We start from the raw sequence: 18,853 nt of genomic DNA on the forward strand, positions 1-18,853 counted from the left end.
AAAAGAGGGGTAATGAAGCAAGTGGTATAAGAAAAACCCAAACTGAAAAATTTCCTTCTACAACACTGAAGATGGACCAAAAATATGAACATTTACAGTATATGGCAGACCTCAAATCAGTATAAAAATATGCCAAAAATGTGATGCAAGACAAGGCTCAAAAGGTGCTATAACATGAAGTATATAAAATAATCACCAAACAGAAAAAAAGTGTGAATGAAACATGAAGTATAGGCCAAAATAAGGCCACTTTTAGTTCGGACCAAGGGCCAAAAACAGAAGCAAAGGGGGCTGCCAATTTATGCAAGAATGGGGCCAAATAGGGGATATAACTACAAGTGACACATGGAAGCACCAAACAATGTTGAGCCCTTCTCCAATGTTGAAGAGGGGCTCAAAATAAGCCTTATATCAGTTTATAACATGCTCAAAAACAGATTTCTCATGGGCCAAAAATAGCATGCAAAATCATGACATACAAGATGATCAATGAAGCAAGTATATTATGGAGGGCTCAAACAGGGTTAAGCCCTTAATGAGAAGTGAAGATGAGCTCAAAAGATGTCCCTTTTCAGTTAGGGCCGGAGCTTGAAACCAAAAATAAGTGGGGCTTAGAAATAGATCAAGAAAAAGGTTCAAAAGGGTAAAAGTATTACTTACCCTTGAAGAATCAAACTTTTGTTGCTTCTTGGATGGATTTGCAGCTTCTTTAGCCTTCAAGAATCCTTCCTTGTTGCTGGAAATGAGATGGTGGTGGTAGAGCTTGGTGGTGTAGAAGGAATGATGGTTAGGGACTTAGGGTTTTTTGAAGAATTGAGAAGGATGGAGATGGAGTTGGCTATGGAAGCTTGAAGGAGAGTTTTTCTAACCCTTACAAAGGAGGCCACCAGCTGGTTATAAGGGTTCAAAAAGGGGTGTAAACATGGGGGAAAAGGAGAGGAAAACTCCCCCACAAAATATCCCCCGGATACAGATAATATCTGGGGGATATTGCCCCACAGCTGTAAAGTGCACAGTGCGAGGAACACGACCGGCCTCTCACTTTTGCTGGAGGTGGCCGGCCGACCACACCCCCTAGCCGGCCGGCTAGGGGTCAAAAGGGTCAATGTGATTTTCTGGCCGGCCAGCTACTGGGGAGGTACTCCTATGTGTGTACAACACAACCATGTGGTTAAAATTCCAAGAAAGTGGGTCTAAGGGGTTCAACATTGGCTCGGAAAGAGGGGGTCAAAGGGGTCAAGTTGAATTACTGGCCGGTCATAAACTTTTAGGGGCCTCTCATGTGTGTAGATCACAGATATGTGGTTCAAAGTTCAAGAAAAAGGGTCCAAGGGGTTCAACATTAGCCCGGAAGAAAGGGGTCAAAAGGGTCAGGTGACCTTAATGGCCGGCCACCAACTTTTAGTGGCCTCTCATGTGTGTAGATCACAGATATGTGGTTCAAAGTTGGCAACATTAACTCCAAGGTGTTCAACATTAGCCCGGAAGTTGGAAAAACGGGCGCCGGGAGGCTCCGGAGGAGAGATAACTGGCTGCTGCAACAATTACTAGCCTCCCGTTCTTCAGTGACCTTCCCTGTGATAAAACAGAGGTACCTGCCAAAAATGAACGAAAACCGTTGCAAAACGAATGTTCGGGGGCCAAAACACGCAGTTCGGGATCCCAAAAATGGGCTGTTAAACACCGAAAGTGGTGTTCGGCCACGAAGTGGGTTTCTCAGACCCCAGTGTCCCTCAAAAGGGAGAAAATAGGAAGTATGCCAAAAATCAGAGCAATAGGAGATGGTTAAGCGGTCCCGAACCGAGGCACACGGCCAACGGTCCCGAAAACCGGGAACCGGACTCCGAAATGGGAAAAATGGCCTACGGCCACCAAATGTAGCCTACGGACATTGAGAGACGGTCTACGGGACCTCTCCCTTCCCTCAGGAAAAGAAACAGAGAAAACTGAGTCTGGTTCGCAAACCGAGACAAGACACAGAAGAAGGTTCGGAAGTCCGGAGGCAGGGCTCACGGCCGCAACTCTGAAACTTCTGAACAAGCACATTATGCAACATCACCAAGCGCTCAACTGGTGACGTCTGAGTCTCAAGGTCGGTCAAAAATGGGGTGTCTACAGTTACATTCTAAAACGAAAATAAATTTTATCACCAAATTTTAAAAATTAATTATTGAAAACTCCATACTAAACAAGATAATGTTTTCTATTAATTTTGAAAATTATAAATTTTTTATTATTTGTTTCTCTGTATTTTTTCTCACAAAAAAATAGCTACATTAATTATCTTTTTTTTTTTTTTTTTGTGGAGAGAGGTTTTGACCTTTGATTTTTCTGAAATAGGTGTTCTAGACGGAAAGGGTAGAGTTGGTTCAGACAATGAGAAAAAGTGCTTGCGTACATAGGGTGCCTTATTGGATAATAGCTTCAATGTTGGCATGCACGAAGGGCTTAAGTGTGAGACAGAAGAGAGGGGCTTTTGCGCGAAATAGAAGAAATGGTTTATAGAGTGTCTTCTTGAGTCACGACTTCAATACTTGTGAGAGAGGAGTAGACTCAAGCGCGAGAGAGAAATGAGGATTTGTAGAAAGTGTCTTCTTGGGTCACGACTTCAAGGTCCGTGTACATGAAAATGAGTGATAAGCGTTAGAGTGTATCTCTTGGAGTCACAGTTTCAATGCTTCGAAACACAAAACCATGACATTTTAATAAAGAGAAATGATTAGTGATAAAATATTTTTGTATCCTTCAATACCAGAACAAAGAATTTATTATTGGTGATGAAATATTTTTTTCTTCCACAACTTAACTTTATGAGATGAAAAATGTATTCGTCACGCAATCAATTAGAATTTATTAGTGACGAAATATTTTCGTCTCCCACAACTTATTCTTCTGAAACAAAAATATATTTGTCGCCTATTTAATAGAAAGATGAAATGACGTTGTCTGCATGATGGAGTGTTTATTGATGACGAAATATTTTCGTCTTCCATAACTTATCCTTCCCAGACAAAAATATATTTGTCGCCTAATAAATGGAAATATGCAACGACATCGTTTAATAGGTATGGAATTTATTGGCGACGAATTACGTTCGTCACAAAAAAAAAATATATTTTGTGACAAAAAATGTTCGTCTTCAATGAGCTAAAATAATTCGCGCCAATGCAAATGAAATTGGCGCCTCATTTTTGCACACAAAATTTTATTTTCGTCACCTATACTTTTGAGAAAAATTAAAACAAACGACAAAATTAATATTTCGTCATCTTTGGCTTAAATTTTAAGACATAAAAAAAATCGTCACCAAATTTTGTCACAATAGCCTAGATTTCTTGTATTTTTTATTGATTTTAAGCATTTGGTGACGAAATTTGGTTTTCCTCTCTAAAAATAATACATTTGGAGACGAAATTATTTCCTCTCTAAATTTTTTTACAATGGTGACGACAAATTTCATCTCCAAAATGGCGCCAAATCTTCCACCAAATTTTCCAAGGGCGGGAAATTGTTTTGTGACGAAAAATAAAATTTAGAAACGAATAAAATTTTCGTCACCTATTGTTTTATTTGATTTTAAGCATTTGGTGACGAAATTTGGTTTTCGTCTCTAAAAATAGTACAATTGGAGGCGAAATCTTATTTTCATCACTAAAACATGTATATTTGGAGACGAACTATTTTTTCGTCACGCGTTTTTGTCACCATAGACCTTTTTTGTTGTAGTGTATGCAAGAAATGATACAATTCTAAATTCGTAAAAGGAGTAATACATGACTTAGAGCATTTGATACTTCAAAATTAATTAAGAAGTATCGATAATATGTGACTTGGAGCATCCGATACTTCAAAACTAAGTGTCCGATACTTCAAAATTAATGAAAAATTAATTGAGAAGTATCCGTAAGTATCCGAGGGGTATCGGTATCCGATACGGATACGTCTTTCTATTTGAAGTATCTGTGCTTCATAACTCTCCATAAGCTTATGATTTTCTATGGGATGCATTTTTAATGCTGCTTGGTGCATGATTTATGGAATGCCAATAAGGAGTAGCACATATGGGTTTCTGGTCTGTTGTTTTTTTAACTGATGTTTCAGTTAGTATGGGTTCTTGAAGGACTAATATGTATATATTAATCTATGTTGTATGTACTCACATTGAACATCAAATAGAGCAACTAGATTATGTGTTTGAATTTCTGCTTATTATTAGGATTACTTTTATAGCAACATCAATTTATTAGCAGATTCAAATAGAGCAACTAGATTCATATGTTATATGTACTCAGATTGAACATCAAAATTTTTATTTAATATATATTCAAGTATGCAAAACTAATGATTAATTTGAATAGATTACTTAATTTCGAGTTTTATATGTTTTTTTTTATAATTTTAAATTGGCCAATATTTAGTCTATACTAATGATTAATTTTTTTTTTTTTTCAAATGGTTTTTGACGTACAAATGTAGATATGACTTTTTTTAACAAGTACAGAAGGGAATTGTTTTTATACCCGTATCCGTATATATAGTGGTTCATACAATTTCTTTTTTGGCGTGGTAAACATCTAAAATTTGGTCTGGTAGAAATTAGCATTGAACGTGGTACAAATTAATTTTTGAAGCGGTGGTACAGATTTTCTTTTGGATATTAAATTTGGTTAATCCTCTATTATTTATGGAATTAAATTATTGAGGTTGGATTATACTTGGTTCGTATGGAATTTGTATTACATTTAGAATTGGACGTTTAATATGATTTTTTTGGATGGTTGGAAGTGAAATGTATGCACGTTGTTGAATGTTTGATAATATATTCAGTATTGATGGATTATATTGTTTATACAGGGTACATGTTGCACTAATAATGGATACAGGTGGTGTAGAAATTAAAAAAAAAAATTAATATAATATTTGGCGACGAAATATGTTGGTAGCAAAAAATGTAAGCAAATGTTTTGGCGACTAATAATTTAGTAGCAAAAAAGAACCAAATAGCTTTTTGCGACCAAACAGTTAGTAGCTAAAACAATTCAGAATGAGGGGAAGAATATGGTCGACTAAATATTTTAGTCACGAAAAACACGACATCCTTTGACGACTAAAATGTTTGGTGGTAAAAAATAATGCAATGAAAATAAAGAGGCTTTTGGCGACTAATGTTTGTAGTCAGTAAAAGTAACAACGACTAAATTATTTGGTCGCTAAATGTATGTATTCTATTGGCGACTAAAATTTTAGTCTCTAATTGTTGAATTTTAGTTTTATGTGAGAACTTTTGGCGACTAATATTTTAGCCACCAAAAGATCACCTTTGCCGACTAATCAAAGTTTAGTAGCCAAACGTTCAGTTTCGGTGACCAATAATTTAGTCGCCAAAAGATCACTTTTTCCGACTAACCAAAGTTTAGTAGCCAAACATTCACTTTCGGTGACTAATGGTTTAGTCGCCAAAAGATAACCTTTGCCGACTAACCAAAGTTTAGTAGTCAAACGTTTCACTTTCGGCGACCAAAAATAGTTTAGTCACCAATACTATCGCCGATAGGGTATAGGCAACGACCTTGGTGCCAAAAAAATTTAGTCGCTAATTAGTTTCGGCAACAAAAAATGAGACTTTTGGTGACCAATATTTTGGTCGCAAAAACTATCAATTTGGATAAATTATAATTTGTATATTTGTACTTTACATCAAATTTTAATTTAGTCATTAGATATGGAATTATAACAATCAACTCATTGTATTTCTAAGTGTCAATTTCTTACGAAATGAGGGTAAAGAAAAAAAACAATTCTCATTTTTTGCTAATACACACTTTGTCTCATGTAAAAAATATGTAAAAATTATATAATACAATATATATAGATATATGTGTGTGTTCATATTCTGAAAACACTGATGAACGTAAATAAATAAATAGAGCTTCTAAAAAGAAAAAAAATAGAAAGAAAAAAAATGAAGGAAAATGCATGAAAGACTGTTATTATAGAAAACCATGGTGGTTGAGTACTTCTATCTCAAAGTATTTACATCAATTAAGAGTTCGTTTGGGAAGTGAGTTTAGTTTTTTTGACTTTTTAGTTATTTTAGTTTGAGGTTAAAAAGTCTTATTTGAAATATGATTTTTGGTTTTTTAGATTTTTTATGAGTAAAAGAATGTAATGATTATTGATTGGATGTGACATTTTATTTTGTTAGACTAAAAAATTTATTTTATCATTTTGTGACTAAAATAGTTTCAAACTCAACCCAACTCAATTCAAATTGCCAAACGAAAGCTAAAACATGTATTAAAATTATTATTTTTTTAAAATTAGTAATTTAATAATTTAAGAAAGAGTTACAGAGATTTAAGGGCTTGATAGTAAAGCTTTGTTTGGCATAACCTATTTTAGTTCATCTTTTTATCTTTTTATCTTTTTTGGGTCACATCAATCAATATCCCCTCTCTATTTTTCTACAGATCTTTTTATAAAAAGTCAAAAAGTACACTTATTTAGGACATCCCAAACCAGCCCTAATTGTCGAATGCAACTCCGCTCAACATTTTACAGTCCTCATAATCGTACATCCACAAGCCACTTGTGTCTCCATGCGCGTCACGTGTTAAGTTCAAAAACCACTACAAACAAAAATAAAATTTGACAAAGTGCCTGTTTGGCAGAGCTTAATTACAGCTTATTTTAGCTTTCAGCTTAATTTAAGCTATTTTGATGTGTTTAGTTTAGCTTATAGCTTATAGCTTATAACTTTTTGGAAGTCAGAAATCAACTTATTCTTTGAGTGGGGCAGGAGATGCTTTAAGAATAAGCTGGAAATTAGCTTAAGCTGAAAGTTATAAGCTATAAGCTATTGAGGCATAAGCTATAAGCACTTTCCCACAGCTCTACCAAACAGTATAGAAGTAATGTTGCACTCAAGATTGTCTCCATGCGCGTCACGTGCTAAGTTCAAAAACCACTACAAACAAAAATAAAATTTGACAAAGTAATGTTGCACTCAAGATTGTATTGAAATGATGATAAAAAATTAATTTTTTAGTTTTTTTTAAATTGTTTTAAAAAAATATGAGAGATGATACGATTTAAAATAAATTAAGATTATTTTGGAAAGATAGTTAAAAGTTGACTTTTTAATTTTTTTTGACGTTTTTTGAAAAAACGTGTAAAGAATATGAAACATGATGTGACCCAAAAAAAATTAAAAGCTTATCTTTTCAAAATAACCCTTAACCATCTTTCTAAAATAACCTTCACTTGAATAGTTGTGTATTTAGACGTGTAAGACTTATAGCATTACTCTTTATTATTTTATATATTAATATTATATTAACATTATGCATGAAGGATAAGACGTATAAGATGAGGAGTTGAGATGATAATGTAAAATATAATAAAAAATTGTGATAATCTAACCATTATTGTAATTTGTAAACCCTACAAGGACTACCCTATATAAACAGACAACCCCAACCACTTACCTTAACATAAACTTAGATCAGAACAAAAATGAAAATGAGGTATTGGGCCTTGACAATGCTCTGTTTGTTGGCCACATTACTCATAACAAAAAGCTCAGCCGAGCAATGTGGTAGTCAGGCTGGGGGTGCGCTGTGCCCAGGAGGTCTTTGCTGCAGCGAATATGGTTGGTGTGGCACCACATATGACTATTGCGGTCCTGGTTGACAAAGCCAATGCTCCACCACTCCTCCTCCTACTACGCCTCCTCCTCCTCCTCCTCCTCCTGCCGCTCCTTCCCCACCAAGTAGTGGGGATATCACCGATCTCATTTCTAGTTCTATGTTTGATCTAAATTAATGCTTCCAAATCGGAACTACAGTGGTTGCCGGAGTGAGGACTTCTACACCTACGATGCCTTCATAACTGCCGCCAAGTCCTTTCCCACCTTTGCCACTACTGGCGACACCGATACATGTAAAAGGGAGCTTGCAGCTTTCTTTGGCCAAACTTCCCATGAAACTACTGGTTAGTTTGTCCATCCTCACTCCCTTCCCGTCGCCATCACACACACACACTTCTGTTTGAAAAGAAACCAGTAACATACAACATTTTTGAAACTGACAGTGATACATCCCTAAAAACGGTCTTCTAAACAGAGCTTTATACATTTGGTAATAAAAAAACAAAACAAAACATTACATCACGTGAGGCTCATCACCTCTTGACACTCTATTAGAGATCTTATTTTAGAGTTTTAAAATATTTTTGTTTTGAAACAGAGTACATTTGGAATGAAAAATGAAAAAAAAAAAAAGAAAAAAGAAAAAAGAAAAAAAGGCATTAACACAATTCATAAGAGCATTAGGCCATGTTTGGTATCCCCATGAGTGGTAGGATTAGAGTAACAGTGAGGTTAGACCTGTGAAAGCATGTTGGGTTGGGAAAATTTATGAGTAGGTTAGACTTTTTTTTTTTTTTTTTTTTTTTTTTTTTTGATCAGCAAAGAAAAATTTCATTAACAGCATGAAATTAAAGGTACAGGAAGATGAAATGCATCGAGAGAGGTTCGGAAAGGAATCCGGATCCTGATCCTCGGCCGCCCTTCTCGGCGGCCGTTCCCAGCAGCCCCCCAAAACGACGTCGTTTTGGGGGTTTTCTGATTTTTTTTTTCTTTCTTTCTTCTTCCTTCTTCGCTGAACCAGAGCAGAGGGGAGGGGAGGGGAGGGGAGGGGAAGAAGAGAGAGAGGAAGGGGAGGGGAGGGGGTCCGGATTCGCCGAAGACTCGCCGTCGCAGGTCGTCCGATCGTCGCCTCGCCTCGCCTTGCCTCCGCCGTCGCAGGTCGTCCAGCTGTCCGATCGTCGCCTCGCCTCCGCCTCCGGCCCGCCTCCGCCTCCTCCTCCTCCTCCCCCGGTGATTATGGCCCCCTCCAGTCCGGCCCACCGGCGGCTCCCCTCCCCTCCCCCTCTCTCTCTTCTTCCCCTCCCCTCCCCTTTCGTTCGTTCGAACGAGGAAGAAGAAAGAAAAAAATCAAAAAAATCAAAAAACCCCCCAAAACGACGCTGTTTTGGGGGGCTGCTGGGACGGCCGCCGAGAAGGGCGGCCGAGAATCCGGACTCCTGGGAAAGCTTGTTTTTGGTTGGGGAAATTTATGAGTTGATTATTAGTTCAGCCAGATTGATAATCCCCATATACCACCAGATTAACAAAGTTGGAGAAGATATGAGATTGAAAAAATAGTATGGAGATTAAGTGTTATTTTATTATTGTTTATTTTTTAATTTTTTTTATCCAAGTACAACCTATTATTTGTATGAAAAAAATTATATTTGTTTTAATTTTTTTTTAATATAATTTTTTTTAAAAATTTTATATAAAAATAATTTAACAATCTCACCACTAATTATTACTCCTACTATCATCAAAATAAACACACTTCTACTCAATTTCTTCATTAAAAATCTCTACATTAATAATCTCTTCACTAACTATTCTTTCACTAACAATTTCATCTAATTTAAGAATAATATTTCAAACCACTAAAGTAACAGTTCTAAAACTGTACTAATGAGGTGGCAACGTTGTGGGTTTCACCTTGATGTGATATTTTGGTTTAACTTTTGTTTTGTTTTGTTTGTTTGTTTTTTTTTTATTTTTAAAATGCCAGCTCAGTAGAGTTCTTTTAGAAATCTACTTTTAGAGCTACTAATCATCACTATTAATTTAATTTACGAAATAAACGTGGCCTTAATGCCATTTATCATTGTCATGATGCATATATATTTCTCAGCAACAAAAATACATTTATCTAAAACTAGAGTTCTAATTGAAAAATGTTTGAGGGCCACAAAAAGTGTGGCTCAAATGGTTCAAAACTGTCAAAACGACGTCGTTTTGGCAGTTTTGAGCCATTTGAGCCACACTTTTGTGGCCCTCTACCATTGCTCGTTCTAATTAAACTCTAATGAGGTGTAAAGTCACCAAAAAAAAAAAAAAACTTAAATATCATGAATCTCACATATATATTAGGGTAATTAAAACTCACGAATTATTCCAAAACATTTTTGATTTTCCAGTCAACAAGATTGATTGAATGAGTGCAGGGAGACGGACCGATGACAAGATTAATAAGGGCACGGCCCGCCGCTGATTTGCACACCAAAAAAAAAAAAAAATTTGTACTGTTAAATATGAAAAATGCTCTTAAGTTTTAAATTTTTTAGGGTTATGATTTATTCCTCTAAGATTATAGCACTAATTGAGTTCTAGTGAGGTAGAAAATAAAAAAAAAAAAAACACAAAATAAAACCAAAACTTCACATCAGAGTGGGACCCACCTTTTATTAGAGCTATTAGAGCTCCTATATTAGAACTCTAAAATATTTTTGAATTTTTTATTAAATAAATGATTAAATATTTTGTATGGATATAGAGTCTATATAGTTGTTTGGAAAATGTTAAATTAGTATATTTTTTGATTTTTTACAAAAAAATGTAAAATATGAGTTGGGTTTGAAGTGACATTGTAGAGAGGTGATGTGACTCAAATAAGAAATAATGTGATCCAAATAAGATAATTGTGATTCAAATAAGATGATGTGCTATTTTAGCACATGCCAAACAACTACTTGATATTTCTAATATTATCTTAATATATAGGTCCCTTTTGACAAATTGTTTTTAGATCACATCTCTTTACTTTTTTATATATATTTTTAAAAAAATCAAAAAAAATTAATTTTTAACCTAGTTCAAAAACAAGCTATGATAGCCCCCCCCCCCAGCTTTTTCCATTATTGAACCAAGATGAAATTGAAATATAATTAAAAATTTATTCTTTCGGATTGAAAATTGTCAAAACTAGACTTCATAACAAAATGGATGATTAATTTTTTTACAGACTTTTTACCTGTGTACATTGAAAAGGAAATTGTTGAAAATTTTACACAGAATCAATCATTGAAGACTTTCGAGGTAGAGAAGAGTATCGAATTTCACTTTGATAAATGATTGAGTTGATTTGTATAAAAAAAGTATTTAATACATGACTTTACTTTTATTCATATATTATGGCTGAATAATAATGATAGAATGTTCTAATTTTGGAGCTCTAAAGAGAGTTCTAGTGGTGTGGCAAGAGAAAAAAAAAATAGACATACAGATCACATCACATGTGTACCCCACCTCTTGTCATATCACTAAAGTTCTTTTTAGAGTTTCAAAATTAAAAATCTCACTCTTTGTTCTATGGCTAAATATATAATTGTTTAATTTTTTACATACTAATTTAATATTGAATTTTAATTTATTTTTTGAATTCAAAAAAATAATAATTTATATTAATTCATATAAGAAACTGTATTCATGTCTTGCCCCACAAATAAATTCCTAATTCCGTCCGGAATGAGTGATGAATATGGATTGGTTAATGTATGTGTGTGATATTATTAGGTGGCTGGGACGATGCACCAGGTGGGCGTTTCTTGTGGGGATACTGCTTTGTGAAAGAAGTAAACCCGGCTGGTGACTACTGCGATCAAGGATCTCAAACTCAATGGCCCTGTGCTCCCGGCAAGCGATATTACGGCCGAGGCCCAATCCAACTTTCCTAGTAAGTCAAGTGCTTGCTTTTGCTTTTGCTTTTGCCTTTGCCTTTTATTATTAATCATGGAAATACTTTGGCTTTATGTTTTCATATTTATTAATTTCAGCAATTACAACTATGGACAAGCTGGAGTGGCCTTGGGATTGGGATTGGAACTCCTAAACAACCCAGATCTAGTAGAAACTGACCCAACTATCTCATTCAAGACAGCTTTATGGTTCTGGATGGCCACACAATCGCCGAAGCCTTCGTGCCACGATGTCATCATTGGAAATTTGACACCAACGCCAGCTGACCAATTGGCAGGTCGGGTTCCTGGGTACGGCGTCATCACAAACATCATAAATGGTGGTCTTGAATGCGGTCGTGGCCCGGATTCAAGGGTTGAGGATCGCATAGGGTTCTATCAGAGGTACTGTAGTGATGAAATATTTGATGTTAGCACCAGTGACAACCTTGACTGCAACAACCAGGCGCCATTCGGAACCGGACTCTTGCTTGACTCTATGTAATTACAACTTCCCTACATTTGTTGCAATCAGTTCAAAACTGCACAACCTACTGTTGTACTAAACTCAAATAAGTGTGCACAATAATAATGACTAATCAACTTTTTCTGTTCTGGCTCCGAGTGATTGCAATATTTTCTGCAGAAACAAATGAAACTTGCACACAAATCGTAGTCAAGGCCAAGAGACCACAGGAAGACCAGTTATGTAACACTCTACATACTAGTTTACTTTTAAAATGTCACACATCACAAGGAAAATCAAAGTTGGCCACAAATATATATTACTTTTATGAACATTCATGAATTACTACAAAATTGGCTACTAGTTCCTGTCCATTACACTATACTTGCTGCCCTCAGACAATATATGCGTGGGTTAGATACAACCTGTATGTGCTCTGTTCAAACTTCATCAATGGAAGAATTAGAGGAGATGCTGCAAACGGATGCATAGACTTTGAATTTATTGTACTCAAGCTCGGCCATAAAATTTGTCGTGCCTATATCACCTCAATGGCCTCTTCAAGATTTGGTTTGCTCGGTCACATAGTTTCACATCTTTACTCAACAAAAGCTCTAATGCTTTCTCAATGCTCATATCATTAGGCTTCTTTAGAAAAATTTTAAATAGACGAAAACCATGCAAGGAAAATAAGAGTTACCAATATATAAGAAACAAGAAATCTTAAAAAAAAAAATTTAAAAATAACATCAAGACTAGGTGGCTTTTCTTTAGTTTTCAAATTGATAAGCCGCAAGAGTGTAGCATCGCTAGATGATGAAACAAACAATACTACAAAGGATTTTGAGAAATTTGATTGTATATTGCAATCACTCATCGGTCACAAGAAAAGCACATACTATAACATTTTCTTAGTTTAGTAACACATGAAAGTGTCACAAAACTACTCATTTAGTGACATTTTTTAGTCTTGTGGTGTTTTGAATAAATGCCATTTATACCCAAGCGACAGTATTTACTAGTGACATCCCAGTGACATTTGCAAGTGCCATTACACCACAAAGGCTAAAGACTTTCAATGACACTTTGATGCCATAGTAGACACTATTCGTGATACTATCAAGCGCCATTAAAAAAGACTTAGTGGCATGGTAGATACTATTTGTGGTACTACCAAACGCCATTAAAGAAGACTTACAACCTAAAAAATGCCACTATATTTTTAATGGCGCTTCTTATGCCACAATTAATATTTTTAACAACTCGTATAAATGCCACTAGACCCGACTTTTAGTGGTGGTTCAAAGTGTTAGTGTTTCATGATTCACACACAAATGAAGATAAGTGCCATTAGAGCTTATTCTAGCGACACTTTGCAAAGTTGTTACCACTACTATAAAATGCCACTTATATGTTCTTTTTAGCGACACTTTTAAAAGCCACAATTATGCACGTGAAAATGCCAGAAAAAATATTTCTTATTTTATAAAAAAATTAAATATTAATTGTCACATCATACATTGACAATTTGACATCTATTCATCCTATAATATTTCCATAACAATGAACAAATATTATCACCATAGAATCATTACATCAAAAACAAAGAAAATTCAAAACATTATTATTTTTTGGTCTAAAAATATAAATTTATTTATATTGTAATGAAAATCATAGTCAAAATCATAAAACATTTTACCACACTAACAAAGTCAAAGCAAAAAAAAAAAAAAAAAAATACAACTACAAATAGATTAGACATAAGTTCTAAAAAATCATTGTTATATCCATCTTCCACAAAGACAAATTATGGAAACAAACTCATTTCCCAAATTTTCAACCTCACTTGTTTAAGTATTCTCAACTAACATCCATAGCTTGCAAAATCTGCCTGCAAAGTATAACCATATAAAAGCATTAGAAACTTTATAAAGTTAATATAAATTTGTCAATGGAATTAGTATTTATAGAAGCAGCATACTACAAATGAAGCAAGCCAAGCAACATGAGCTCCAATAACTTGTTCAATTGTTTTGACAAGTCCATATGTTCGGATGAAGCTCTCATTAGGTTTGACTAGAACTTGAACTTGTACCGCCCAAAAGTCAGGTCCTAGTTCTTTCTCGTCTGATGGGTATATGTTGTAAAGTACTCCAATTGCAACTGTATCTGTTGATAGGGCTGCAAATGAACCGAACTGTTTATGAAAAAGCTCGGCTCAGCTCGTTAAGGGCTCGGCACGTCTCGGCTCGGCTCGTTTAGTAAACGAGCCGAGCTCGAGCTCGAGCTCGCACGAGCTTGGCTCGTCAAGCTCGGCTCGTTTATCTTTATTTAAATTATATAATAAATATACTATTTATATATTAAATAATATAAATAATATATAAATTATTGTATAAATACATTATTTATATAAGAAATAATATAAATATATATATATATATAATTGTATAAATACATTATTTATATATTAAATAATACAAATAATATTTTTTATTTAAATAATATAAATAATATCAAAAAAAATTATCAAGCCGAGTCGAGCTCGAGCCCAGTTTCTTATCAAGCCGAGCTCGAGCTCGAGCTCAATAAACGAGCTCGATAAGTAAACGAGTCGAGCTCGAGCTCAGCAAAGCTTGGCTCGGCTCGGTTCATTTGCAGCCCTATATGTTGGCCTAATAATACTTCTTATAATAACCATATCTTCAAACTGTAAATCAAGGTTTAAGTACATAAGTAAAATATATATTTATAATATTAATAAATAATTAAAAAAAAACTAGTACAAAGTAGGAGAGTGAAGTTGATCACAGTTGGAAGTGCTATGCATTTCTCCAGTGGATAAGCAAGCCGCAATTTATTTCTTGCTATCTATCTACTTTTATATGTTTTGGATACACATATATTTTAGTGAAAGTAAACAAAAATATAAAGGGATTCAATTTATTAGGATTTAATCACTTATGTACGGGGAAGAAATAATTCTCCTCGTATAATCCTGTTGACCAAGTCCACGCTCCTCCGTACGACGTCGCTTTGTCACCTGAAAACACAAACGTGAGCTAGCCGGCGGGTGTGTGCCGGAAACCTCTCCGATGCCTAAGTCAGAAAACTTGACAAATAGACAAAGCTCTAAGTTCTCAGAAAGATTATGTTCAATTACCTCCTCCAAGGTGATGCTTGTGAGCTTTTATAAGTTTCCCGTGGCACAATCCTAGTAGGACTTGTACTTCTCCATGCAGAGTCCTCCTAGGATTCATACTCCTAAGGATAATGCTTATCCTTTTACACCCTCCCCCACTGCTTAAACCAAGTGGGATGGTTTTCTCCATGGCCGAACTACCACATGACCGAAATAACACTGGCTATGCTGAGCCATATAGAAGGCCGAACTATCCTTAGCTCGGTCTTCTCTACTAACTCATTACTTCGGCTGCCCTTGTTCAACCTTGGTGCGTTTAGATCAAACTTCCAAGTAGCAAGTTCTGACTGACCTAGCCAGAGTATGTCATGACCGGACTAACTCCGAAGCCGGTCTTCCCAGAACATACTGCGACCGGACTAACTCTAAGACCCTACTCCGAGTTGTGTCTGGACCGGAGTAGAATTACTCTTCCTTGGGCCGAAGCAACTATCTCTTCTTGAGCCGGAATAAACTCACCTCCTTGGGCCGAAGTAACTTTGTCTCCCCAAGGCCGGAGTAACCTTGCCCTCTAGGCCGGAGTATTCAGTACGGCCTTTTTACCTAGTCCTCTGCGTTTTGGGCCTCAAAACCCAACTCGAAGCTCGGCCCAATTTTCCCAAAAATTACCCTCTCAATTGCCCCTTAATTCCATCTGTGCAACATGATTGGGATTACCAGCCTTCTGGCCGAGCTAGAGTTTGTTACGCTTTTTCAGCCGAGCTAAAAAAACCCTTTTAGCCTTTCCAGCCGAACTAAGTTTACCTCGGGTATCACTATGTTCGGTCAAAACGTCTCTTCAATCACAGCGACTGTAACGCTTCCCATTCCAGTGACACGTGGCAAACTCTGATAAGCTGTGACCAACTGTCATGCCGCCCTTCAGAATTTTTGTACTGTTCCCGCTTCTTTTTGCCGCCTTTTTCTCTCCCCCTTTTACACAAAACAGCCCTTTCGATTCTGGAATCATTTACTCTATTGTTCTCATCTTCTTTCTGTATCTCTACTTCTTCCACACTCGAGCTTGTGTTGAGCTTGTGTTCTTTTCTTGCTGCCACCGTTTCCGACTCCAGTCTTCTTTCTCTCTTCTCTGGTAAGAAAATCTAACCATCTTGCGATTTTTTGTTTGTTTTACCATTTGTTTCTGTTTTGTATGCTTTTTGCAAACATTTTTCTCCATTTATCTGCTCTGCTTTTGTACTTTCTATGAAGAAACCAGTAGAACTTGTATGTGTATGAACTGTTATGTAGAAAAACAAGCCTTAGATCCAAAATCACATTGCGGCCGAACTAGGATTCTGTTTTGCCCCTAATATGTAGATTTCTGTAGTCAATAACCGAGCTAGAACTTGTAGGAATGTCAGTAGTTTATCCTGAACCACTCTAGCCAAGATAAGATTACCGAATAAGCTTGCACATACCGAACTAGGTACTTCGGTCTCCAACCGAGGTAAGACCTTGGGGCCAAGCCGGCTTTCTTAGTTCTGAAACCGAACTCAGAAAGCCGCCCCTAGGGGCTCAGCCGGAGTAACTCTCCTCACACTGCAACCGATTTAGGCCTTGGGACTAAACCAGCTTTCTTAGTTTTTTAGACCGAACTCAGAAAGCTGCCCCCAGACGTTAAATCGGTCTAAACTGCTCAAAACCGAGCTAAGAAACCTTCCGATGAGCCGAGGTAGAACCAGCCCACTAAACCGAAGTAGGATTTGTATATCTTGCTTATAATTTGTAGCGCGGTCCAACGATCTGTGCTTAACCCCTTTGTTTTCTACTTTGCAGACTTAGGTTGCCCAGGCACTCCTGCGTGTGCTCAACCGAGCTACTGAGCCTAGTTTTTGTACCGAAATAATTTATTCATAAATTATACAACAAATGGGTAAGTATAGATATTTAGTCGAAACCCCTGGTGGCATGGCCGAATTTAGGCAAGATTACCAGATTCCGGATGATGTCCATCTGACGTTGGCCGAAAAAGATGCTACCCCCTGGAACAATGAAGGCTTCGTGCCCTTTACCCTTCAATCCATAATAGAAACCGGACTACGGTTTCCTGTCCAACCGCTAGTCTGTGAATTCCTTAGACAGACTAGGTTATGTCCCACCCAACTATCCACCAACACATATCGTATTATAATGGGGATAGCCGCATTAAACCACCAAACCGGACTGAATCTTGGTCTGGCTGAGATCTTTCATCAATACTCTATTGGCTCAAAGAATGCTGGGTGGGTCTACTATCTTAGAATTCGTCGCCGTCGAGAGAAGATAATTAAACACACTCCGGATAAAGATCTAAATGATGATGATTTCTTTTGGGTCTCTGGGAACTTTGAGGATTTTCAAGCTCAAATTCCTGGCCGACCTATAAATTGGAAAATGGGAGAGCCTGGTAATTTTACTTCGGTCTTCTGCTTTGTAAGTTATCTCGGTTGTTTAGTCTACTAGCCGAACTAACACTTCTCTTTTTTGCAGATTTCGCCCATCTCCATTCCTTGTATAGCCATCCCAACCTCGGAGTTTTGCGAGCCGCATTTCGGGTTAAAGAAAGAGATTGGGCCAAGCTTCTAAATTTCGAACCGACCTACCGCTACAGCGGTCGACGGAAAGCAAAGGTAACCGATTTTCTTCTCGAGGAAGACCCAGAACCGGACCCAACTTTGCCCGAGATAAGACTTGTCCCACTAACAGCTGAAGAAGAAATGGCAAAGAAAAGCAGAGTTAGGGCCCTCCTGACCGCAACAACCAGGGCCGAAGTAACACCAACTACTGAGGTTCAGCCCGCCGTCGTAGCCTTTCCTTCACAACGGCCTTCTTCATCTCGCCCTTCAAAACGCGCCCGATCTACGTCAGCCGAACAGCAACTTGTTGACGAAGTCGAATCCGTCCCCCAAAGTCCTCATCCTGCCTCCCAACCAGAGCAAACTGACCGAGCTCGTTCTCCGAAGTGGGCTCCGCCTTTGATCTTCAATGACCGAAACATCAAAGCCACTGATTCGGTCGTGGCTGAAAAAGACCACCAACTGGCCTTTAACCTGGCCAAAAGTGTGTGCCTCCCCAAGGACATGGAGCACCACTTGAAGCAACTGAACACCGAAATGAAATCAATTCGGTCTGCTTCCAAGTCCATGATCTTGGTAAGTAGCTCTGTCTGCTTTTTCCTGTCTAAATTTTTCCAACTTTTACTTCGGCTGAGATGAGATTTTTGTTTTGCCAGGCCTTGCAAAAGAACAATGTCACTTATAGGAAAGTCCAAGAGCTCCGCAAAACCACAAGGCAGGCAATGGCGGAAGCCGAAGCCAAGTCGGCCGAACTACTACAAGCCGAAAAGAGAATGGCCGAGCTAGAAGCAGAAAACGGCCGTCTTGCCGATCTAGTTAATTCGGCGGAAGCGGAGAAGCAGAAAGCTGTCATCGTTATGAAGGACAAGTATTTGCGGGAGTTGGTGAAGCTTGAGAGGAGGAAAGACGCCGAAATAGGCGAATTAAGAAAAAACATGGTGGAAGCCGAAAAGGAGGGCTATAAACAAGGTTACAAGAAGGCCGAAGACGCCTACGTCAAACAATGTGACGCTGCAAAGGAGCTGTTCTTCAAATGCGGCTGGAGGGCGGCAGTGGAGAAGCTCGGTCAAG

At 37.1% G+C, this 18,853-nt stretch overlaps 1 pseudogene across 1 annotated transcript; it reads left to right on the forward strand.

Moving 5' to 3' along the window:
• The first annotated feature begins 7,487 nt into the window (after nt 1-7,487).
• LOC114280420 (basic endochitinase-like) lies at nt 7,488-12,198 on the forward strand (annotated as a pseudogene). The gene is made up of 3 exons (XR_014329090.1): nt 7,488-7,992; nt 11,417-11,576; nt 11,677-12,198. The product of XR_014329090.1 is annotated as a basic endochitinase-like (transcript).
• The last annotated feature ends 6,655 nt before the right edge of the window (nt 12,199-18,853 follow it).

This window comes from Camellia sinensis, chromosome 5 (genome assembly GCF_055761805.1).
Source record: "Camellia sinensis isolate YWXY chromosome 5, ASM5576180v1, whole genome shotgun sequence".
NCBI lineage: Eukaryota > Viridiplantae > Streptophyta > Magnoliopsida > Ericales > Theaceae > Camellia > Camellia sinensis.